This window comes from Aricia agestis, chromosome Z, assembly GCF_905147365.1.
Source record: "Aricia agestis chromosome Z, ilAriAges1.1, whole genome shotgun sequence".
NCBI classification, from domain to species: Eukaryota; Metazoa; Arthropoda; class Insecta; order Lepidoptera; family Lycaenidae; genus Aricia; species Aricia agestis.
In genome coordinates this window covers 29938668-29959547 of record NC_056428.1, presented here as the reverse complement: position 1 = coordinate 29959547, position 20880 = coordinate 29938668, and the positions used below count along the sequence as shown (strand labels likewise).

Genomic DNA, 20880 nt, shown 5'->3' with positions numbered 1-20880 from the left:
TCGCAACATCCCTGGTAAAAACTGTGAATCTCGCGTCAGATTTTCGTGCTGATCGAAAAACCGTAAGACGGTTGAAGAGTAGTGTTGTAACATCGAAATCGATTAATCGAACAATCGATTGTTTTTTTTCGATTGTCGAAATTTTTTAATCGATTGTAAGGGTTTCGATTAATTAAAACAATCTATTTTTTATAAATCAATTTTCATAAAAAATGGGTTTAAAAAATTTGTCAGGCTTTCGATTAATTAAAAAAATCGATTTTCATAAAAAATGGGTTAAAAATTTAATCGATTGTAAGGGTTTCGATTAATTTAAAAATTGATCTAAAAAAGATCGTTTTTTTATAAATCGATTTTCATAAAAAATGGGTTAAAAATAATGCACAACGTTAATAATCAAGTTTTCTGCCGGCACTCCCGGAGTGCAACCCGTCTTTTTTTATATAAAAATGTACACTATGTTACTTCTAGTACCTCCCACAATATGTATACAAAGTTTTATGATGATTCGTCAAGTAGTTTTTGCGTGAAAGCGTAACAAACATCCACGCTTTCACATTTATAATATTAATAAGGGCCTGTTTCACAACTTTCTGATAAAGTGCCGAATAGGCTATTTATAACTTTTTTGACAGATTCTCCATACTTACTTACTTGATATGTCAAGTTAATTGGTGGACAGCCTATTTGTCACTTATCAGGAAGTGGTGAAATAGGCCCTAACTAACATTTTACAACATAAGAGCAATTAATCATTTTTCCCTTATAATTTGTACAAACCTTGTAACTTACCGAATTTAACATCTAGCTAATATTTCTATACACAGAATTTATATTTTTTGTTTTTAAATCATTTTCCCGATTCTAAAGCCTCCTTTTATTAAAAAAAACGAAAGCTTTCATATTGTTAATTGCCCACTTCATCCACTCAGGTCTTCAAATACAATTGATTACGTAGCACATACTATATTATTTTGTATCTGCTGTATAGCAAAGCAGTTTTACATACAACTATAAATCATCTATGTACATACATATATGATGCATAGATGATGATCTATGTACATACTACATGCCAGCCTTTCCCAAAGTGGGCGATAGCGCTTCCTTGTGGGCGCTAAAGGTCTGAAGCCCCTCTTCAGACCTTTAGCGCCCACAAGGCGTGGACCCAGAAAAAATGGGGCGTTGTGTAGAGGCTTGGGGGGCGATTTATTTCATCACGATGCATTTTAAATATAATTTATTGTTAAGGCGCTAAAATATAATTTATTCTTAAAGTGGGCGGTTGACAAAATAAGTTTGGGATCCTCTGCTATAGGCTAAAGCCTCTAGATAAGACAACATGGTTAATTTCACTATTGAAATTTCTTTATACAAATAAATAATTGGCTAAGTGCGAGTTGGACTCGCGCACTAAGGGTCCGTACCATTATAGAACAAAAAAAAATAGGAAAAAAAGTGTTTTTGTATGGGAGCCCCCTTAATATTTATTTTATTTAAATTTTATTATTAAAATATTATAGTATAAATACAATACCTTTTGTGTACTCGTATTTTGTGAATATTTCAGGTGCCTATAGGCAACATTAACTTGTCAACATTAACTTAGATCTAGCGTAGTAATCATAATTAACATTAATTATTCCCGTGGTGCTTTCCCTTTAGTTCTTTGACTTTGGGTCATTGCAACTTTGTGCTGTCTCCCGCTTTTTATGGGGAGGGAAAACTGTAAACTTCCTACTCCTCCTTCTTCTCATTAATTTCGTTGCGGGTCCCAAGACAGCTTTAGCATGTCCCTCGGGCTCCCTGAGACCATATCAAAGGGTTTTCGTGGTTGGATACCGATGTCGATCCTGGCGACACAGGAGATACAGGGAATGTGTGGTGGGTCAAATCCCGTTTAAAAAAAACCGGCCAAGTGCGAGTCGGACTCGCGCACCGAGGGTTCCGTACAAACCTGCAAGGTTTACAAAGTTCGTCAATTAGATCTAAGTATTTGATATGAATTTCAACTTGATAGCTCTACGCGTTCATGAGGAAAAAAGTAATAAGTTTATATTTATTAAAAAATATATATTTTGTAATGTAACTAAAAATTTAAGGTTTTCGGAATTTTTCCTTTATGTGTGCTATAAAACGTTGCTTCATGCCAAATTTCAAGATTCTAGGTCGACTGGAAGTACCCTTTAGGTTTTGATTCCCTTGCGAGTACTTGCGAGTTTCAAAATATGCAGCTTAAATTGCTGTTTCTTTTGATTGCGTTGACATAGAAGTTTGATTTTGTTACAGCTTAAAGGTATTATAGACCTGAGTATTTGGTATGAATTTCAATTTAATACCTCTACGCGTTTATGAGGAAATGGGTAGTAAGTTTAAAATTATTAAAAAAAAATATATTATGTGATGTAACTAAAAATTTATGGTTTTCGTAATTTTTCCTTTATCTATGCTATAAGACGTTGCTTCGTACCAAATTTCAAGATTCTGAGTTCACGGGAAGCACCCTGTAGGTTTTGATTCCCTTGCAAGTGTCGAAAATTTGCGGCATAAACGGCTGTATCTTTTGATTGCGTTGGCTTAGAAGTTTGATTTTTTCACAGCTTCAAGGGACAGTAGACCTGAGTAATTGATATAAATTTCAGCTTCATACCTCCACGCGTTCCTGAGAAAAAGGGTCTTGACAGACGGACGGACGGACAGACGGACAACAAAGTGATCCTATAAGGGTTCCGTTTTTTCCTTTTGAGGTACGGAACCCTAAAAATGGCAAAAATATCACGTTTGTTGTATGGCCTATGGGCTATAACAACAAATACTAAAAACAAAATAAATTAAACATTTAAGGGGGCTCCCTAAATATTTAATTTATTTTGTTTTTGATAAAGCGGCAACAGAAATACATAATCTGTGAAAATTTGCTCTCTCCAGCTATTACCGTTCTTCAGTTACAACCTGGAGACAAACAGACGGACAGACAGACATCGAAGTCTTAGTAATAGGGTTCCGTTTTTACCCTTTGGGTAAATCCTAAAAACGCATGGGATTTGACTACAGTACATGCTATTGGCAATTCCAAATTGTAAACATTGTTAATTCCGAACTAAGCTAACTAATTATTTTGGTCTAAGTTATAGGTAAAAAGGCTACTGCATCTGAAGCTGAAGTCCAAATGCATTACGGTTATGTGACTAAACATAGTTGTTGCTATTTTCATTTCTGTGAATACTATTTGAACATACTATTTGAACAGTCTATGAATAGCTTTGTCCACATTGTGTTCATCAAGGGCATGCGTTAAAGCGCAGTCAACAGCGAACGTGAGGCATGCCCGTGACGCGCGTTGAAATCGTAGCGCTCGATGATGAACAAAAAAAGCACAGTGTAGACAAAGCTAATGTAGTCTAAAATAAACCTATTTATTCAAATAAAATTCAATCCCACCAAAAACATAAAATGTAAAAGGAGCCAAGCAAAATATTGCATAGCTTTAATACTTCTGTCGTAAAATAGTATTCGCTGTTTGTCCGTCGTCCATCCGTATGTCACCAGGCTGGATCTCGAGAACCGCAATAGCTAGATAGTTGCAATTTTCATAAATTATGTATTTCTGGCGTCGTTATAAAAGCTGATGGTCCAATTAAAATAAAATAAATTATTAATAGGGGGTCTCACACAAGAAACCTATTTTTCTCCCTTTTTTTATCTATATCCATAATGGTAACAGTAAATTTTTGGAAAATTTCAGAAAATATTGAACTGTATTTTAACTTTAATAATTAATTATAAAAATTGAATAAACTTATTATTTAAGGGGGGCTACCATACAAATTTACAGTACGGAACCCTATGTACGCCAGTCTGACTCGCACTTGGCTGGTTTCATAATTTTTCCTTTCATTGTGAATAAAGACCTATCCGGGTACCAAATTTCAAGGTTCTAAGTCTGCTAGAAGTAGCTTAGAATTTTGATGGTCTGTCAGTCAGTGAGTGACAAAATGTAGTAACTTTGACCATCCGTAACTATTAAACTATTTATCGAAATTTTATGTAACTCAGAGGTTAAGCTAGTTTTAATACTTGATCCTAGTGACCGAAATTCTAAATCCCTAGCTTAGCCTAAGAAAATTAAGCCGAAAATGGACGATCAGCGGAAATAATTCGTGTAGTTTTGAAAATCGCTACAGTTATTCCTTGAGATATCCAGATAAACATATCGAAAATCCCCAAGGGTGGGGGGTGAGCTAAAGGTGTAGGGGGGGGTCAAAGGACCCTTTTTTTAGATTTTAGCTCATAAGTCTAAAACTTGCACAAATAGCGTAACGGTTACTTCTAGGAAAACATTCTACATAAAATTTCCTTTAAATTTGATCCTATGATTTTTTTTGTATGGTCGATACTTTAGAAGTTACAGAGTGTTCAACTTTATATAGGTATAAAAAATGAGACGGTTTTAAATTGGTATGTTTTCAAAATGTATTCAAAACTAGAAAATAATAATTAGACAGTCTTAATTAAATCAATAATTTTCTTCTACTACATCATCACCATCTTCACCTTCTATATCTACCAAATCTACAGGTACGCCATTTGTACACGAACCTAAGCAGCCGTTGCATACTAGACTGCACGTGATACCAGCTTTTCGGCATCCACAATTACCAGTGCAATCACTTTTGCAGCGACAAAATATTGACTTCAGCACGGTGTCAGGAGCTGGAGGATCATGTGTGGTAACATGCTCGAGGTTTCCATCAGCTCCTCGCTTCCATCCCCACATTTCAGGAGGCAGTGCGTTACCTAACCACTCTTGTACTTGGTGGAACACTCGGAATGAGTGAAATTTTGCTGATCCTTTTGTAGGTGGGAGAGAGGAAAGATCTGGTTTGGATTTGGTGCTGGATTTGACAAAAACTGAGTATCGATGTCTGTTAAGATCAAGCTGATCAGTGGCTGCACGATACATCGTCAAAAACATCCTTTCTCCTGACTCTGCTATTTCTTCAGATGTTGATGTTGGATTGTAGAAGATAGCGGCAATATCCTTGATTTTTGGTTTTTGTGTGGAAAGAGTGACTAGCATGGAATTAGTAAGAACTTCGTACAGCTGGAAAGCTTACTGTGCATTAAGCATGCGACGAGCGAGAGGTCATTAATCTTGGTCTGTCCCTTTCAAACTAGTGTAACCATGCTTCTTGCCTATGTGTAAATCTTAAGACATTTTAAAAGAAAATCGCACAACTGAGAAGCTCAGTTTAATAACAATTATTGAAATTAAATAATATTAAACTGAAGCAGGAAAGCGCAGTATTAAAACATGTCGTTTATATAATATTTATGCCTTATTTTATCGTTTTCTACGAAAAATGCTTTTTTCAATTTACTACCAATGTATTATCGTATATTTTACATGGCAATTGTGCGAAAGGGACAAACCAAGAAAATCGATTTCTCGCTCGTGCTCGCTACTATAAGGAGATATTAGTTAATAAAAATAATACTTTAGCACATAAAAGTAAGGTTCATTTTAATATTTCAAAATGATGAAGTAAGCCTTCCAGCTGTATAGTACTTTCTAATTCCATGGTGACTAGTCTAACGTTTTGTTATAATAGCAGCTAGGACAAATAATTATCTGTGAATAGCAGGTATTTGAATCAGAATAAGTTGTTTTCTTAGTCTCGGTCCTCGGACGTTCGATGCGTGTTATTTTCGCGATTCGCACTTTTGAGGAATTTGACCCCCCCTGTAGTTCCTAAAGTATCGACCGTACAAAAAAATTTATAGGACATAATTTAGAGGAAATTTTATGTAGAAAATTTTCCTAGAAGTAACCGTAATGCTATTTGTGCAGGTTTTTTACTTATGAGCAAAAACCTAAAAAAAGGGTCCTTTGACCCCCCCCTACACTCTTAGCTCACCCCCCACCCTTGAGGACTTTTGACATGTTCATCTGGATATCACAAGGAATAACTGTAGCGATTTTCAAAACTACACGAAATATTTCCGCTGATTTTATTAATTTGATCGTATTAGCTTTGTTAACATTGAAAATAAAGGGGGTATGAAATAGCCGCGAACCGCTTCGAGAAAAGTATGGTACAGATAAATCGGCGCTAATAATAATAAATGCCAAATTGTATGTGTTATTCAGTATATTAGCTCAAACTTGAAAAACGAGGTTTGGGGGTTCGTAATAGGTATCAACTTGATTTTGATTGAAGAAACTTAATATTTAAATGTAATAAATTGTATTTTCATACAATTTATTACATTTAAATATTAAGTTCTATTATTAAGTGTATCTAACAAACTGTATGAGTATTTTTTTCAAAATTCCACCGCTACTGGCATTAAAATTTGTATTCTAGAAATAACATTTAAAAATCTAGTTAAAATATTATAATATTATAATAGTTGCATTAACGAGCTCATTCTCACTTTCAATGTATCGCTCAAAGATACACGAATATTATTGTTGCAGACGTCACATTGTTTGATCATCGATAAACACGATATAACACGGCCCATTGACTTCACGATAGTTAGCCTTTATTTAATAATTGTGGAGGCAATTATTATGCGAGCACCAATTCAGTTAATGTGCTCGAGTGAAAAATTAAACTGAAATGCAACTTGAACGCGGCGGCGGATATGTCAACATTCGATTGTGTTGTGAATTATATTTAAGTCAATTTAAGTCGTCGAAATAAATGATTGCTTTATTCCGACTCTGCTGTGATTCTGTTTCTTTATGCTCGTAATTTGTTTGTTAAACAATATATTTCAACTAGTTTGGCGTGGTGGTCCAAAAATATTATTAGAATGACTCACAAACCACTGCACCTTTAAAATCAAATCAGCCTATATTCGTCCACTGCCTGGACATAGGCCTCTCTTAATTAAGGCCAAGATGGCCGAGCTCCTACCTGCAGCTTGTCGTTATTAAAAGAAGCTTATATGTAATAATGCTTAGCCTTAACTGCTACTAAATCGTAAAGTTCTGGAGTTCATGTTTGAACAATTATTAATGTACTAGCTGTTGCCCGCGACTTAGTCCGCGTTAGCATAGTAGATCACATCCCAAGTATTATTTATTGTACAAAAATATTCAATATACAGAATTAACTTTCCTACGATTTTATTATATATAGATGTTCCGCACGGCTTCGCTTGCGTAATTTAGGAATTTCACGCAACCGTACATTATGCAGCAAAAAATAGCCTATGTCCCTTCACGTGGTCTATTCTTTATGTTTGCCAAATAACATAAAAATTGCTCCAGTAGTTCATAAGATAATAAGCAATTCCATACAATTTCCCCCGTTTTTCCGCATTTTCATCTATTTCTTCGCTTTTATTAGTCTTAGCGTGATAAAATATAGCTTATAGCCTTTCTCGACAAATGGGCTATCTAACACTGAAAGAATTTTTTAAATCGGACCAGTAGTTGTTGAGATTAGCGCGTTCAATTAATTTCCCATAAGCCCTTTCATTTAATTTCCCACGTTTTTTCCACATTTCCCTCTATTTCTTAGTTCCTATTAGTCTTAGCGTGATAAAATATAGCCTATAGCCTACCTCAATAAATGGGCTATCTAACATTGAAAGAATTTTTCAAATCAGATAAGTAGTTCCTGAGATTAGCGCGTTCAAATAGGCCCTTTCATATAATTTCCTCCGTTTTGTCCACATTTTCCTCTATTTCTTCGCTTCTATTAGTCTTAACGTGATAAAATATAGCTTATAACCTTCCTCGATCAATGGACTATCTAACACTGAAATAATTTTTCAAATCGGACCAGTAGTTCCTGAGATTAGCGCGTTCAAATAAGCCCTTTCAAATAATTTCCCCCCGTTTTTTCCACATTTTCCTCTTTTTCTTCGCTCCTATTATACTTAGCGTAATAAAATATAGCTTATAGCCTTCCTCAATAAATGGGCTATCCAACAGTAAAATAATTTTTTAAATCGGACCAGTAGTTTCTGAGATTAGCGCGTTCAAACAAACAAACAAACTCTTCCCAATTATAATAATATTAGTATTAGTATAGATAATAAGTATAAAACGTATTTGAAATAATATTAACGTATTTGAAAAAATATTCGTAGATTTCAAATATCTTTATTTGAAATCTACGAATATTTTTTCGTAGTTTGAAACATGCATCAAATAAATAACAATAGTTACTCGCATATCTAACTACGAGTCCACAGCACATCAATGTGTTGTAGGAAAACTAAAAATGTGTATGTGAAATAAAGTTACGAAAACTGAAACTCGGTTTCGGAAAATAGAATAAAAATGTAGGCTTTTGTGAAACAGCGGGGCCTGCGTCATGCCGCTTGTCGTTACAGCTAGATTAATATTTTCCAGTCCAGTTTTCTAGTTAAAACACTTAAGACTTTCGGTCTAAGGTCGACTTTTTGTGTTGTATTTATATGTGTATCCATACTAATATTATAAATGTCTATCACGCTCAAACCACGGAACCGATTTTGCTCAAATTTGGTATGGAGATACTCTAAGTCACGGGAAAGGATATAAGATACTTTTTATCTCGGAAAAATGTACGAAGTTTGCGCGTCAAACGAATTTTGGCGCGACGGAGTTGCGGGCGTCTAGTTTATTATAAAGACCATTTTAAAATAGAAGGTGAACGAAGAAAAATAGGGGTTGTAAAGCTGAAACTACAAAAATTAATTTAACGAAAAAACTACATAGTTATCGTCGTAATAGAAACACTATCGTATGTACCATCGAGGAAGTTGATTCCTATGCAATTGACAGGCCAATCGCACAATAGACATAACTACCAGTAGTTCGACTGCAAAGAGACGGACAGGTTTCAATATCTGTCAAATTCGTCGGGTTTCACTAGGATTATGAACGGAATGTGCCTCGCGCTGGCTGATATAATTTGTTTTTAAATTTTTAAAATAAAGATTTCAAAATTGGATTCTGACAATTTTAATCGCATGTGCCAAAACACAAACAACAACACGACCAAAGAGGAACACGTCCAGCGAATATGTTATAGTTTTAAATTCGTAGGCTACGATAGTTTTTATTATTCGTAGTTCGTACGTAACAATTTAACAACCCTAGCGACGATTTTCGTCATAATACGTCAAAATTAAAAATTTCAACATCAGTTCTAAGTCGGCATACGCTATAATTCTGTCTACTCTGCCACAACGTTATTTGGTCGAATATGTCAATTCAATGTTAATTGTGACCTGTCAGCTGGGTTTGACGTAACGCAACCAAACTACTTTATATAGGTCCCCGAAGTCCTTTAAGCCACTCTGACATTGGCAACTTACCGAGGCGGCCATTTTTAAAAGAAGAAGAAGAAGATTTGCATAAGAATCAACTTCTCTGATAGTACTTACAATATAAAAGCACCGATTAATCACTAATCTCAAAAGTAAGTAAAAATTAAACCCGTATAGGTAAAAATAACTTTTAAATTAGAAATTCCTATATTTCTAATTATTTATAGGTGTACCTACCTTATATGTTCAAAATAGATGGTAGACACTTAGAGCGCTTATAGACGAACGGCACGTGTCGGCGGCAGTCGACGGCAGCCGTTGACAGTTTATCACGCTTGCAGTTGTGACGTAGCTCGTAAAGGTAAAGGTCCACAGGTCGGTATCGTACGCAACGAACGTCTCGCATCAAACGGATATTTTTTTTACAGTACGTCCACTGTATCGGCAGCGTACGGATTACCGACTAGATAGTATGTTTATCTTCAAATTAGTCCAAACATAGTTTCTAAGTCCAAATTTCTGCTTTCGACTATTCCATCCACACCCCCCTTTTGAGCATTCATTTACTAGGCTAGTCGATAATCCGTACGCTGCCGATTCAGCGAACGTACTGTGAAAAAATTATCCGTTTGATGCGAGACGTCCGTTGCGTATGATACCAACCTGTGGCCGCTTACCTTTAGGCGGTACGTCACAACTGGGGGCCTACCACAAGCGACACCGTTTGACAGATAAGCAATAATTACTTTCACGTCAAGCTAGCGATCGTAAAAAAGTTGATATTTCACAGCGGATTTAACAATGTTTTGCACTTTTTACTGTTTTTTAGTAAAATTATATTTAAAAAGTGAGTACGGTAATGTTATTGTAATCTTACAACAAAGTGTTCTGGAAACATGATCGTTTTAGGAAAGGTCGTGGTAGGCCCCCTGCAAGCGTCATAAACTGTCAACGGCTGCCGTCGGCTGCCGTCGACTGCCGTCAACCGCCGTCAACTGCCGTCGACTGCCGCCGACACGTGCCGCCGACACGTGCCGTTCGTCTGTAAGAGCGCGAATGGGTTTTATAATGTTTGACCTTATTTAAAGTGCAAGTTTATGTAAGAATCCAATGTCATTGAGACTTAAAATTTTAAGTGATCTTCAGATAGTGTGGAAGTATATATTAATGATACCTTCGGAAACCAGTCCTCTTTTGAGGTTAAAATAGGGGCGTTGGTAGTCGCCTAATTTAGATTTTTCCAACTTCTTTACCAAAGTAGATGAAATAATGTAACAAGATTTGTATTCCGAAAGTAAATTGCGTAAGGGGTAGTGACGACATCCTGAAGACGACATTCTGATATTGAGGAACTATGTGCGGATAATTAATTAACGAATTCGAGAGCAGACCTCCAGGACTAGTTCAGTTTTAATTATTTACTTTAATTTATGTCTTGTTCTTTTTAACTAACCCTAATATTTTTTTTAATTTATGTAATACTAACCAATGGACCACACTGTAGTCTGAAATAAAGATATTTGAATTTGAAAAAAATAAATACTATTGCAGGTGGACAAAACCGCGGGAAAAAGCTAAAAATCTAATATTTTGGAAACGTTTCTCTTTTATCTAACACTAGATGACGCTTGCAACTCCGTTGCGCCAAAATTCGTTTATCTCAAAGTATCTGGATTATTTCATCAAAATCGGTTCAGCGTGAAGAGGTAACAGAGATAACAGACAGACAGACACACTTTTGCACATATTATGATATTAGTATGGATAAAACCTAAAAATAGACATATTTTGTATATATTTCTAAAAATATTTTGATGTATAAAACCAATCATTTCAAAAATCATATCGTAGCATCACAATTTCTGCCCAGTTCGACTCTGCGGTATAAAATGAAACGCCAGTTTCATTCTCATTGTGTCGGTTAAGATCCGTATAGACAGGTGTCACATGAAATAAATGTGTTGTACAAAGGCAAAATAGGTTGTTGGCACTCGAGGCATTGTTCGCGCGAGGCAGACCGTGGGTCCAACCTACTGGAAGCTCGCCTCGCTCCACGTTTTTGTTACAGAACAGGAACATTAACATGAAAATAAAGCGTCGTGTTTCCCAGTTTAAACTATTGAACTTTCGCAACGTTTACAGCGAAATGTTTTTGCGAGGTTTTTATATTAATTTACGGGTAAAATTTTGAAAAACTACATTTTTGTTGTTTGTTGCGATTTTTGATTTGCATGTAATATGTGATTATTGCTATGTAAGAGCATAGCTTTATAGCAAGATGCTGTGTAAGTACGATCCAAGATTATTGTTATTCTAACAAGCTTAATCGCAGTCGCGCCAATGATAGCCTAAATAAAATTCGAACGCATAACGGAAACTCAATAAACTCAAATTTAGTTACATAAATGATTATTATGCAAACATTTTGTTGATTTTATTGGACACGTTGTTGACAGTGAAATGGTGTATGTATCCATTATCAAAGTTTTATATCTGGGTTAATGAATATTAATCGACTATGAATGCTAATTAGCCGTCCAACTATCGCCAAACATAATAAATCACATAGCTACATAGTATTGACACCATCTCCATGAATTATCATTAATGAACTGAACATTATGAATAGATAACAATAGCATCTAGCGATTTAAATAATAGTACTATTGGATAAGTAAATTCATAGGCAGATGGTGGACCTACGTGATTTGGTCGCGTTATGTCCGGGCAGATATTAAATTGACAAAGCCCGACCAAATGACGTAGGTCTGTAATCTGCCTATGAATCAATTTCTCCGATAGTACCTAAAAGATCATCATGACAATCATGTCTAGATAAACTTTTGAGAACTACAATTTTACAGGAGAGCTAATTTTCACAATACATAATGTACAGAACGCTTAAAAACCTCTAGCCATACATCCATACTAATATTGTAAATGCGAAAGTGTGTCTGTCTGTCTGTTATTCTTCACGCCCAAACTGCCCAACCAATTTTGCTGAAATTTGATATGGAGATACTTTAAGTCCCGGGGAAGGACATAGGATACTTTTTGTCCCAGGAAAATGTACGGTTTCCGCGTGAAAAACGAGTTTTGGCGCAACGGAGCTGCGGCCATTATCTAGTTGTTAATAAGCCTCATTATCTATGTAACATAATTATAATATTTGAATTAAAATGTTATGACCACAGGTTATGACTATGTTCTCCTTGAAACTATTATACGTATTTTAATTGACGAAAAAAACTATTTGGCCAAAAATCGGATACGACATTTTGATAAACTAGATTTCCGTATTATATTCCGTTCTTAGTCGGTGTTGATTTTCAAAATGAACGGTTTTACTGAAACTCTATGGTCTTTCTCGCAAGTGGTAATATTATGAATACCACATCCAATTAAAAGTTTCCTTAACTCAATACCAAATCTTATCAATGTAATAACTCTAGTGTTCATAAATTTGAAGCCCGGTTTTGTTAAATAAAAGGGCTGTATATTTTTTAGTGCTTCTATACTTTTATGGTAGCTCATAACCTAAAGCTAGTTACGGTAATTGTATACTGAGTAAAAATGCTTATTATTTTAATTTTTTTTAGAGTGTACCGTACTCTCAGGGTAAAAGGAGTTACAAAGACATCGCAATGCATGTCAGCAGGTTGCATATCCAAAACTAAGGCAGTTATTGCAAGTGGGTCCTTAAGAGGGCGAATAAAGTAAACGATCTTAAAATCCTCCTTCTCTCTTCAAACTTACACACGTCTTTCATATGTCAGGTGAAAAAGAACGACGCGGAATCAGCGCCAAGTAAGTTTATTCTTAATAACTCAATATATATAAACAACATTTTAAAATCCGCTAGTACACTCCCTTGGTAATATTTTTATTAAATGATTAACCCAGTTGAATACAACGTTTTTAAAAGTAATTTTTCATCTTTGTATTTTTTTTGTATCGAGAAAATTTTAAGATATCGTGTTTTCGCTAGTACAGACCCTCGCAAATATGTTAGATGTTTTAAAAATTAAACAATTCACAGCTTATTATCCATACTAATATTATAAATGCGAAAGTCTGTCTGTCTGTCTGTCCGTCTGTCTGTCTGTCTTTCTGTTACCTCTTGACGCCCAAACTGCTGAACCGATTTTGCTGAAATTTGGTATGGAGATACTTTGAGTCCCGGTAAAGGACATAGGATACTTTTGGTCCCAGGAAAATGTACGGTTCCGGCGTGATAAACGAGTTTTGGCGCAACGGAGTTGCGGGCGTCATCTAGTCAAGTATAAAAATGAATTATAAGATCATTTATTTTGCGTAATTCGCCCCCTTAATTAAAAACGTTACCCCTAGTACCGTACCATAAATTGACGCTTGAATTTACAAAAGGGCTCCAATACAATATCAGTGTATTGTTTGACCGTACTTGTGCAAGTCCATCTCACACTTGGCAGGTTTTTAATTATCTTCTAACGTTCAACGGATAAAGGTATTTTAAACGCGCTTTTATTAGCTTCAGCTTTGTACAAGATTGCGCCAGGATCTATTTTAAATATTAACTCATTTAAAGTCCAGTGAAATATGAGCTTCATAGTTCATAATGCCGTTCACATTCCATAACTTGATATACTATGATGATGGAAACGGGCACGTCGGCTAAAGCATTTTAAAGCTTATTACAATAGGCTTGATGACTATTTTTTTTCGTATTGGTAATTGAAAGACCCTTAAAAATAGAAACATTGCTGAAAGAATGACTCTGATAGCTTAAAAATTCACCAAGATTATATCACTCTTTATAATAGTAGGTTAATCTGCACTGTTGTAATATTAGTGTAATTATATATAATTAAGAATTTCGTGAAAATTTCAGGTGCTTATACCTATTGATTTTTATTGATTACGAGCAAAAAAGACCAAAAATATCACGTTTGTTATATGGGGCTCCCTTAAATATAATTTTTATTTTGTTTTTAGTATTTGCTATTATAACGGCAGCAGAAATTTCTGCTGCACAAACTTTGAAAATTTCACAACTCTAGCTATAGCGCTTCTTGAGATACAGCCTGGAGACAGACAGACTGACGGACACACAGACGGACAGACAGATGGACAGACATCGAAGTCTCATTAATAGGGTCCCGTTTTTACCCTTTGGGTACGGAACCCTAAAAATAGGCAAACATTGTGTTTTTTGTATGGGAGCCCCCCTTAATTATTTATTATATAATTGATATGTATGTTAGATTTAAGGTATTTGTTATATGGGCCTCTGATGCCCGAGCTGTGTTGATCCCACTGTATAATGTAAACAAGAATAAGCAGTATATTTGCCTCAATTACCATGATAACATTATAATTTAAGCAAAAGATAATTGCTTATTTGCATACAGTAGCAGACTGGATTTAAATATGCTTAATACCAGGAAACATTAATGTAATCCAGTATTATGTCCGCCAACACATGTAAATCAGCACTTAGGATGAAACCCAGTGACCTGTAAACACCATGGCGTTCTGTAAGCCTCAGGTCTGAGCCAGTCCGGCCCTAGAGTGAGGCCACATTGTAACGATACGAAGCGTTGTTACATAGCTACGTCGCTATGGCGCGGCCATGCCGTTTCTATGGGCGCCGCAGACTCGATCGCACAAAAAGTGTGTCTGCGATCTCCCTAAACCAAATCGCACTATGCGACAACCGAAATACGCGACACTGCACTCTTGTTGTGGCGTGTGAAGTCTCGCGAGGTGTCAAGTTGCAGTTACGCCTAGTGCGGTCTCACCCTAAAGCTTAACGTCATTCTTCCTCCCACTTCATCTACTCTCCGTTGTTCCGTCAAAAAACGGCAACCTGACGCAACGCATCAATGTAGCATATCATAACAACGAAGCAATGTGGCTTCACCCTTAGCGGTCGATGGCTTTGCAAGGTGGTGTCAAAAATAGGTCGCTGGGGTATAGAGATATAGACTCCTGCATTTCCTCCCACCAAAAACGGGATGGCAACATGAAAAAGAAATAATTAATATACTTACTTGTCCAACGCATCATTATAACCTGCTTCTCCACGTTATAATCTTATAATTTTATTAATAACTAGAGATCGCCCAATGGTCGAAATTCGACCTAAGTTTCAATGACATTAGGACTACTACCTATATTTTGTAAAAAAATATTGACTTTATCATATTTTTTTCAATTCTTGTCTTTATGAAACTCAGCTCACTCAGCTGATCTCAGACTGGCCGTGTAAGCATTGTCTTATAGTATCTAAGATTCAATAAAAAAAACTATAATCCATTTTCAATTTGTCACCTTGTTGTCAACAGACTTCAACCATAACAAAAGAGTAAAATTCGTATGTATAGGCTTGTTACTCAAAAATCTGTCATTTTTCTTCGTGTGTGTGTTGTAGTGTGTGTAATGTTTCATTTGTTAAAAATATGTATGATAAAAGCATTATTTTAAAAGTATATTAGCTCGATGCACTCCTTCACCATATAAACTATAACTGTGCAAAATTTCATTCACCTACGTTTCCCCATTTTTCGTCAAAAGGGATACAAAGTTTTTGGATCACGTATTAATATATAGATAGCAAAACGTAATGAGGTTATTAGACTTAATAAGAACAAAATATATCATTATTAGGGTCAATTCAGACCGCACCGCGATGCGTAGATGCATTTCTAATGCACTTAATTGACAGATTTTGTGAGCGTGAGACGTAAAGCAAGTCTGTCAAACCCATTTTTTTTTTTTTTTTTTTTTTTTTTAAAGAAGGCAGGTCACTGTAGCCCTGACGTCACTGCGACCCATGAGGATCTATTGTGACTCCTTCGCACTAGAGTATCATCCCCAACCCTATACTGCTCATAAATTGAACGATATGGTTGGGGTTGGTGCCACGAATTTCCTCTGTGGACGAGTATTCGTGGCGACCAAGGTGCCTGTTCCTGCTCTGTAGTAGAGCAGGGCAGTCGAGGAGAAGGTGAATAGGTGTTTCATCCTCCTCCTCACAGAATCTGCAAGTCATTATGCTACAAATACCCATTCTGTTTAGGTGTTTGTTGAGCTTGCAGTGCCCAGTTAGGCTTCTGGTAAGGATTTTTAATTGGTTCCTACCCAAGGTGAGCACTAATTCTGATTGTTTCTTGTTGAAGTCAGGAATTAGTGCCTTGGAGTGTTCAAGGCCAGGGGTCTCAGCCCATTGCTTCCTGCATAGTCTGTGACCCCATTCCTTGAGCACTTGCTTTGTGGTACTGGGAGTTATACCACAGAATGGTTCTGGACCATATATGAGACTCTCGGCCCCAAGCCTAGCCAGCTCGTCAGCGGTTTCATTGCCGGGGACGTTGCTGTGGCCCGGGACCCATACTAGGCGGATGTTGTTGTTCCTTCCCAGCATGTTTAACGTCTCAATGCATTCCAGAACTAATTTGGACGAGACTTCTGCGGCAGTCAGTGCTTTAAGTGCAGCTTGACTATCGGAGAAGATAAAAACGTTTTTATTAACTAGGGCCATCTCCAGGCTTTCTAGTGAACAACCGAGGATAGCGAAGACTTCAGCCTGAAACACGGTCGCAAGCTCCCCCAAACAGGCGTATTTGCCTTTTGGTGGCCTGCCTCCGTAGATTCCGGCTCCCGCACGGTTGTCTTTCCTTGATCCATCCGTGAACCAAACTATGTCGCTAGGGCGGACATCGATTGGATTTTTCCTTTCCCAGTCCTCCCTGGAAGGTATAAAAACCTGGTACTGCTTCGAAAAGCTATACACCTTGATCATGGCATCTGATGGCATGGCCATGATAGGTGATTCACTGAGAGACTGTTCCAGCTGTCGAAATGGGGTGGAGACCCAATTCGTCCCACCCGCCGTCCGTCCGTGTCAAACCCATACAAATATAAAAATGCATCTACGCTTCGCGTTGCGGTCCGAATTGACCCCTAATATAGTGACAAGTTAACAACCGACATTGCGCCATAGCGTAGTCAGAGTAGACAGAATGATAGAGTATACCGACATAGAACTGATGTTGAAATTTTTAAATTTGACGTATTATGACGAAAATCGTCGCTAGGGTTGTTAACTTGTTACCTACAAATTTAAAAATATTACATATTCGATGGACGTGTTCCTCTTTGGTCGTTTTGTTGTTTGTGTTTTGGCACATGCGATTAAAATTGTCAGAATCCAATTTTGAAATCTTTATTATAAATATTTAAAAATAAATTATATCAGCCAGCGTGAGGCACATTCCGTTCATAATCCTAGTGAAATCCGACGAATTTGACAGATATTGAAACCTGTCCGTTTCTTTGCAGTCAAACTACTGGTCGTTATGTCTGTTGTGGCGTAGTAGCAGTAAGAGCCCAGAGTAGACAGTTGTGGCGTAGCGGTAGCTACGCTGATGCTGCGAACGTAGCATGTGCTACGCATCTGCTACGAACGTAGACCTACGCAGTCTACTCAAAATAAAAATGTAATATGACTTATTAATAAAATCAATTTTGTTTTTTTATCTTTAGCTCACAATAGCAAGCACTTGCTATTGTATCCAATTAAATTATTATTCTACTTCAAACATCTTCATAGTTAGAATTTGAGTGGCTTCAGAAGTTAAAGAGCACCGAAGCAACCGGAGATCAAATGCGAGTAACCCGAAACTCAATAGAAAATTGCATTGTTAATACAAATATCAAGTACAGGCTCCCGTTAAAGTTGCGAAGAAAAGCAATTGAAACAGAGACGCGTCGAATGTATACTCATCGAACTATAGAGGCCACAAAAACGGAATTTAGGGCTCGAATTATAATATGCGTCTGCCCGAACGTGCAGTTTGGAGACCGCGCCGATATCATCATCATCATTAATACGCGAGCTAAAAACTTTGTATCCCTTTTGACGAAAAATGCGGAAACGTAGGTGAATGAAATTTTGCACAGTTATAGTTTATATGGTGAAGGAGTGCATCGAGCTAATATTATTTTGAAATTATGGTTTGATCGTACATTTTTTAACCAATAAAACATTAGACACACTACAATGTGCACACTACCATCTTTTTGAATGACAAGCCTTTACAAAAACGTAGTGGTTAATTATTATTCCCTTTGTCCTGTTTCTTATGTCATTGCCTTTGCCTATATACATACGAATTATACTGTTTTGTTTATGGTTGAAGTCTGTTGTCAAATTAAAAATTGTTGTATTTTTTATTAAATCTGAAAGGGTCAATAATTTAAACGGGGAGCCAAAAGAAGAAGATAATTAAAAAGGTCGAATTTCGACCATTGGGCTATCTCTAGTTTTAATAAATCGTTTCATACTATTGCTTGTGATCTCGCGTTGTGACCGCCAAACCGCTCGTTCGCGCGAAACTATATGAAACCAGCCTAAGCTGCCGTCTTAACAGCATTAATAATATTTAAATAACAGTCCCTTGTGCATATGAAATAGAAAAGTGTAGATAACTTACTAAGTATAGCAAAAAGTGGTAAAGTGATACTTTAATTTAAGATTTTATTTATCTAAAATGTAAATTGTATTCTTGATTCTATAAACATCTTAAAACAGCGATAATCATTTTAGTAAGAGATAGCGGTATTCTTAGAGAAATGTCAACGCGCTAAAAACGCCATTTGTTTACATTTATTTTTACGTTGGAAGTTATCTCTAGTCTATATTTTAGAGAAAATAAGTATATTTTTAATTTTATTGGCTTTTATCATTAACATTATTATCATGGACTGAGCAGGTAAAATTCATACACTATAATATAACTTTTTTTTTATCCTAAAATATCACAAAAGTTGTGCAGTGCACTAACGATTTCAAAATATGTCTTCAATAATAATCATATCAAGAACATAATCACCAAGTTTGAAAAAATAAAATATTAAACAGCGCATAAAAGTTCTACGGTCTATTTTACTTTGGAAAAATTACGTCTCGGCTAACAGCAAACTTTATATCACTAAAGTTGAAGAATTATTTTGAAATCGATACCCTTATAACACGCGCTCGATATTGCATTAAAAGAAGTATTAATAATAATTATTTAAAAAATATTACCATTTTATCAGCAAAAAGAAAATAAAATGAATAATATAACAAAAAAACTACTTGTTAACTACTTATGAATATTTTGGCATAACAAGAATAGTAATAGACCCTACAAACACATCCTAATTTCATTCGCCTATGACTGCGTGGGCAATCGTTAATTTATTGACTTCAATTGCTGTTCAGTACTAATTCATAACGCGAGTGAAGTTGCGATCAACAGCTAGTTTTACATAAAGTTCTACTACTTATTATAAGCGTATCGTAAGACTTTGCTACGAAGGAGCTACGAGTTCAACTTTCTTTAATAAGCTTTTGTAATAAAATTTTCAGCTTTATTTCATCTCGATATTTAAACTATATATTTTTGTCGTAAAATATATTTTAAACATTAGATACAATAAATTTATTCTTAGTAATGTCTTTGTTTTTTTTTTTTTACACGATTGATTGGCAAAACAATGTAAGGACATTGTAAGCAAGTTACATATTATTAGCTACCGTATTATATAATCAAATAGTATTTTAAGCATAAAGATATGTACAAGTCTCAAAAAAGTAATTATGATGAAACTAGTTTTTGCCTGCGGCTCTACCCGCGTTAACAGTTTAACATGATGTTATGATTTGCTTAAAGGAGTTACAAATACTAACAAACTTTCGCCTAAGTAAACTCGTATTAATGTAATTTTTGCTAGTGTTATGAGAGAATAATTATGTATTTACAATTCTAGCTATGATAAAAATAATTAAAATGAAGCTTATAAATAACAAAAACGGCCTACAAAGATAAAAATTGGCAAGCTGTTAATTAAAAGTTGAGAAATGGACACTGGCCGGTTATCATTTGGCTATTCTATTGGGAGCCAAATGCAAAGCGTTATATCATCCGTTGGCTTTTTTTATTATGAGCCAAATGTGAAGCGTTATAGTTGATTTACGATGGCAGAACGCTGCGTTCGGTATTGCATCTTGCGGAATACCACGATACATCGCATGTTGAAAACGCATGTGGACAGCAACAACAACTGTATGGTGGAATTCGGCGCGGAAGGATTTTTTATATGTAGTTGATTTTTTGTGCCAGTAGTATAGGTATTGTCTTGAAATGAGGGTATATTATATAATAATAATATCTATGGACGCTTCACAACACGTCAGTGTGGCCCCGTGGTAAGTACCTGAAGGACTTGTGTTACGGGTCAGACAACGGAAATATATTTAATACTTTTATACATACATACATTTAAGATTTTTATTATATGATACCTACACATATTTAATACACATCCATGACCCAGGAACTTTGAAAACTTTTTGTTCCGTCGGCGGGATTCGAACCCGCGACCCCCGGCTTGAGCTACCAACGCACTCACAACTGAGCCACAGAGGTCGTCCTATATTATATGCATGCAGATAATAGGTTTAACTGTATGAAATGGGTTTTGGCGCGGAACAGTTTTTTTATAGTTGTTTTATTTTACTAGTAGATACTATAGGTATAGTAGCCTTGAAACGAGGGTATGTTATACGCAATACGC

The 20880-nt window shown here is 35.9% G+C and overlaps 1 protein-coding gene and 1 long non-coding RNA gene across 5 annotated transcripts in view; one reads left to right on the top strand and one right to left on the bottom strand.

Annotated features, from left to right (window-relative positions):
* The window catches only part of LOC121738454, a 285981-nt gene that overhangs the window by 243952 nt on the left and 21149 nt on the right, over nt 1-20880 (top strand). Inside the window, exon 2 of the long non-coding RNA XR_006037290.1 lies at nt 17983-17988. This is a non-coding gene — a long non-coding RNA (uncharacterized LOC121738454). The remainder of the gene's footprint in view (nt 1-17982; nt 17989-20880) is intronic.
* Nucleotides 1-20880, bottom strand: part of LOC121738447 (glucose transporter type 1) — a 79174-nt gene that overhangs the window by 56366 nt on the left and 1928 nt on the right. The window lies entirely within an intron of this gene.